Source organism: Phaseolus vulgaris, chromosome 9 (genome assembly GCF_000499845.2).
Source record: "Phaseolus vulgaris cultivar G19833 chromosome 9, P. vulgaris v2.0, whole genome shotgun sequence".
Taxonomy (NCBI): domain Eukaryota; kingdom Viridiplantae; phylum Streptophyta; class Magnoliopsida; order Fabales; family Fabaceae; genus Phaseolus; species Phaseolus vulgaris.
This window is the reverse complement of record NC_023751.2, coordinates 16,077,791-16,083,298: the sequence shown is the minus strand read 5'-3', so window position 1 is coordinate 16,083,298 and position 5,508 is coordinate 16,077,791. Positions and strand designations below refer to the sequence as shown.

Sequence of the window (5,508 nt, the reverse complement as noted above, 5' to 3'; positions counted from 1 at the left end):
TGATTATCATTTGAATGTTTAATCGTGTAAACCTAATCGTTGTTGTCATTTTCAATTAAATAAAAGAGTTTGAGTGTAAACAATGTAATGTACTGTCTTGAATTATATGGTATTTGACATAGATCATTTATTGTATGATAAGTTAACAAAATTAAAGTATAAATAGGGTTAGTCAACCCAAAACATCTTCCAATGAATTCAATTATAATCTTAGTTAAACATGATTCATATATCACTTGTAGAAAATGCTAATTATAAAGAGAAATTAAAAAGAATAAGAATAAAATGAATTAACAAATATATTGGTTATTGAGTTTGATCATCATTGATTTCTTTAGTAGTTACCATCCATCAAATATTCAAAAGATAATTGAATTTAACTAAACAAACGTCAATCAAATTCAACATACTGTGATTAATGAAATAAATGTTCACAAATTTTCAAGCATTTACTTGTGAGATTTTTAGTCTTTTACTTTGAATTAGGAAAACAAGAGATTGTTCAAAATAAACGAAATCAAATTATCAACAAGCATTCAAAAATAATTCCAATAGTAATTAGAATTAAAAAGGACCATAATTTTTAGCACAATCTATTAATTGAAGAAAAATTTTGAATAACACAAAATCTTTGAATTCAATGTGAGATTACAAGATAGTCAACACAAAAATATTTAGTCTTGCATAAAAAGACAAAACAAGAGATTACAAACAAAAACTAAGGAAAGTCACAAGAACAAAGGAAAGTGACCCACCTAAACATCTTCTGTACTTAGTGTCGGGTGATGATTTTTCTTCTTTTGACTTGTATCCATTTATAAGTTTCTTTTTCTTGTAGATTTCAAATTCAAATTCTATTTCAGATATTGTTTCCAATATTATTTTTCTAAAATTTGTAGATTTTATTTTTGTGAGTTTTTTTGTATATTTTATTCTTCAATTTTTTTCTTAAATTTTGTTTCGAATTTTCCAGATTCTTTGGATTTGTTTTCAACTTTATCTAAAATAAGTGAACTAGACTTTGACTAATAAAATCCAAGTGCATTGATTCTTTCACGAGACCCTTTATTGTATTAAAACTTTGAAACTAATTAATAGTTATAGTTTAAGGTTAAATAAACTTAATTAGATAAATTTTAATTAAAATATTTGATTTATTCACAATTATAATCTGAAAAAGCTAAGATTAAATATCTAAATATGAACAAAAATATTTTCGTAAAAAACCCTAACTTTATTAACTAGCCTAAACAATTTATCTTCTATTTTTTCTTCGGTCATTTTATTTCATCTAAAGAACTCTTACTTTATTATACTATTTTTTTATATTTTCTCTCTCAACAATTCAATTAGTTTATTATTCATTACTCAAATTCTTAACATAACTCTCAATATTTACAAAACTAACATATATTATAATTATATGTAAATATTATTTAATATCATATTTTTTTATTATGATTTATCTTTTTGATAAGAAAATTATTTAATTAAGAGACTATAAATGTGTGACTGTTCCATTCTCATTCTCAATTGAAAACTGTCAATTTTAAAGGTATTTCAAAAGACACACTATATAGTATTTATATATGTTGTTTATATATCAATATGTTTTTTAATATATTTAAAGTATTCTCTTCCAAAATAATGGTCTTTTAAGATTATGAAATTAACAGAGAAATATTCTATTATTATAAATTTAAATAGGAACATCTTTAATTTCTTTTAACAACTTTTGTGATTTTTTTTAATGAAAGTGTTTCTACATTCACTTAATTATATAGAGAGGAATTATTGAAAAAGTTGCTTAAAAAAGGTGTAACGTTTTTAGAAAAATAAAACGTTAAATAGATATTAATTATTTTGAATTTAAGAAAATAAGAAATATGAAATTGTATGCATATAATTAGTTCTGCACATGACATTAGGTCAGTCTATTAATCTGTCTAACTTCTATGCCCATGATGTATTTTAAAAAAATTGTTTTACTATGTTATTTTTTTATTAATTTTAACTTTAAAATAAACTTATCCAATAAATTATATATATATATAATTTAATTCGATATCTTATATTTTTGTCTACACTGTGACAGTGAAATTATGATCACTATAAACAATATGTAAACGTTTTATTTACATGATCATCAAGTTAAAGTTTATACATTTGGATTGTTTGGTCGTCATTTCAATACAAGATACAACAAAACTTGCTAATAACAGGTTATGGATTTTTCTTCCATTCCGTTCTGATTTTAGGCATCACTGTACTACTTGACATCTTAGTTAGGTTGACACCTAAAGTAACAACAATCATTTGTCATCACATGTGTACCGGTATGGCTGACCGACACCATGACATGTCTCGGCCTTCCTGCCCGAGATGACCGAGACACGCTGGCACGACTTTGTCAACCTGGCCGACCGACACGTATAAGCATTAACGCTCAAACCAAGGTTAGTGAAGCTAAATCATCATTAAGGATTAGGTAATGCAACCCTAAGAGTGATCCACTCCACTAATCAGGCCCCAATGATGTAAGTTCATTAAAATAATATAAATAGCACACATTCCAATGAGCAAGGTATGTCATTTATTACTGTACACCTACCTGAGTACCTATCACCTGCTTTACTGACTTGAGCGTCAGAGTGTCTTCCGCAGGTACCCCATTCAGTGTTCACCTTGAGACCGAGAGCTGAAGGAGAAACACGAAGACAAGAAGGACCCCAGTCAAGCACCCAGCAACCTGCCCGACCGAAGGAGGAAGACAAAGACTTAAATAGTTTTCTAGGTATCATCTCCCTAGCAGGAACAACATGAAAAAAGTATTATTAAAAAAACAAAGAAAATACAAAAATATGGGAAGACTAGACCAAAACCCATATGTTAACAAAATCGATACATAGGTAGATTATGTCTATTAATAAAAAATTCTAAGAACAGACTAGATAGAAGCCTATTATACCAATAAAATGATTCTCTATGAATAAATTCTAAATTAGCCAACTTATCAGCTCACGCATTTCTCTTATGAAAAAAAAATATGAGTAGCCAAATTTAATATAAAATTTAAATTATAAAATAAAATCAGTTTTATATATTAAAAAAAACTTATTTAAAAATAAGAATGATAAGTATCACTTTATTAAATATATAAATAAAAGTTGGACTCGGTTGAAGCAACAGTAAGCCCATTGGGCCTGGTCCGATTGGTGTAGATAGGGCCCGTGTGTCCGAGAAGGGAAAAAAGCAGAAGGGTGATTTTAATGGCGCGAATATGTTTGAGTTTCACATTCCCAGGAGAACTTCACTTGGCGATTCAACGCCACTCTAACTCCTCCCTCGTTACCTTCCCTGTAAACACTCTCTTTTCTCTAAATATGTAAGTTTTACTGTGTTCTTGTTCTTTCTACATTGCAATTCACTTGTGACATTAACACTATTCCGTTAGAATTGCAGTTACCGTTACCGGCGAACGGAACGATCGGTGACTGGTGGTGTTAGGGCTTTTGAATCCTCTTCTGCTAAACCTATGAATTGGTGTGATGGGGTTCAGGAACCACGGGTTCTCATCGCACCTGGTAAATTTACATCTCAATTTATTTGTTTCTTGTTTATATAAATATTATTTATTTGATTTTGCTATCTCAATTTCTTAATGTGTTGATTAAAATTTGTTAGTTCTGTTAATAACATCGTATCACACTCAATTTTGCAGTCAATCTTTCTCAAGGAATTAGACTTTTATTAAGGCTTCTTGATCGTGCGTTTTCTTTCAGTTTTTACATATTTTCGCTTCTTTGATAGGAAATGCAACGCAGTATCTGTTTGCAAATGAAATGCTTCAAGAACTTCAGTGGTTTAAGAACTTGTATGGATCTTGTTTTTTTGGAGATTATATAACTGAAAGTAGAGATGTTTGATTATCTTGTAAAGTATGCATTTTGCATTGTTATTCATGTTTATATTGCGTGAGGTACATTTCTTTCTCTCATTTATCTCTTGTCTGGAAATATTTTTTACTTCTACTTAAAAAAATAATATTTTTGTTCCTGCTCTGCCTATGCCATGTTCTTGTACTTCTAACCAACACTTAATTTTTTTTTGAAAATCTTGTCCTTTTTGTTAATAGGCTATCTATATTCTTATTATCTGAAAACATACTAATGGTTACTGTTCTCCCCTCTTATTTGAGGGATTACCAATTAAGAATACAGTTCTGTCATTCTGGATTGTTGCATGAGCTAAATACACATCTATGTTGATGCTTCATTGTAATCTTGTATTTAAATAACTGAAGCAACAATACCATCCTTGATAATAATCGGATGCTTTTCTTAATACTTTAAATCATGCATACCTGGTCTTTTTCTTTCACTGTTTTGCTGTGCATTAACGCTCTTGTGTGATGCAGTGATTGATGTAGTCTCTATATTAGGAGAGTATTTCAAGGAAAAGCCTTGGTTGGAGCTTTTGTGTAACCATCTTAAGTATAGCCTTTTATAATGTCTTGTTTTAAAGATTTGACCTGTATATTCCTTGTGGTGATAACATGGAAGAGAAACCATTGAGGGGTTGAAATAGGATTCTTAAGATATATTCCTTAAGAAGATTTTTGTTTTGCAGGTTAAATATACTCGAGGTTACTGGAAAAGTATAAGTAAATGCTGAAGGAAGTAACACAGGTTTATGTAACGAATTACAGGTATTTGCTGGGACCAAAAAAGAATGAGTCTGGATTTGTTATTCGTTTTGAATTAATTTGTGTACTACTAATTATCAGGAACAACAGCAAGATAAGAAGGGTACAACTGCAAAGAAAGGTAGACAAGCGAAGAAGGTAAAATTGGAGACAGAATCACACAACATTAGAGAGATGTTTACGAGGGCCTCCCTAAAGAAAAGCTAACTTATTCCATTCCCATTCTATGGAGGAAACGGGTAATCATCAGTATCATTTTCCAAACTTGCAAGTAGTGGATAAGCATTGAGTCAGCTCTGGTTTGTACCGTCCGAAAAAGTGCTATTTTTAGATTCTATTATTATTTATTAATTTAACTAGTAGTAAAGTTGGTAAAAAAAAATATAACTCAAAGGATCGATTTGAATAATCCATAATAGAACGGATTATATTTGAAAATAGTAATTTAAATTAAAGTAGATAAACTTTAGTAGGACTTGTTTAATCTGAAGTTTAAATGAATTTTAGACCAAATTATATAAAATTTGGTTTATTTATCTTTAAAATAATGATCATAATTAGAAATATAAATAGTAATATAATAGTCCACGTCGAGCTGAGTCGTTCGGGCCCAAGTCGAATCGAGTCGGTATGGGCCAAGTCGAGTTGAGTGGCTGATATTGAGTCGATCCAAGTCGGTCGAGGTTTATATTGAGCTGAGTTGGGCCATGCCAATGTCTAGTTGAGCCAATCCAAGCCCATGTCGAGCTTAGTCTTTCGGGTTTGATATTGAGTCGAGAGGGCCCAAGTCAATATCCAGATGA

At 29.9% G+C, this 5,508-nt stretch overlaps 1 long non-coding RNA gene across 4 annotated transcripts; it reads left to right on the top strand.

Annotated features, from left to right (window-relative positions):
- The first annotated feature begins 3,261 nt into the window (after window positions 1-3,261).
- LOC137821560 (uncharacterized) lies at window positions 3,262-5,149 on the top strand. 4 transcript variants are annotated; one of them, XR_011082826.1, is made up of 4 exons: window positions 3,262-3,385; window positions 3,463-3,584; window positions 4,630-4,708; window positions 4,787-5,149. It is a non-coding gene; the product is annotated as an uncharacterized lncRNA (long non-coding RNA). The 4 variants fall into 4 exon arrangements; XR_011082828.1 differs by having other exon boundaries at window positions 3,265-3,359; XR_011082827.1 differs by having other exon boundaries at window positions 3,289-3,385; window positions 3,455-3,584.
- The last annotated feature ends 359 nt before the right edge of the window (window positions 5,150-5,508 follow it).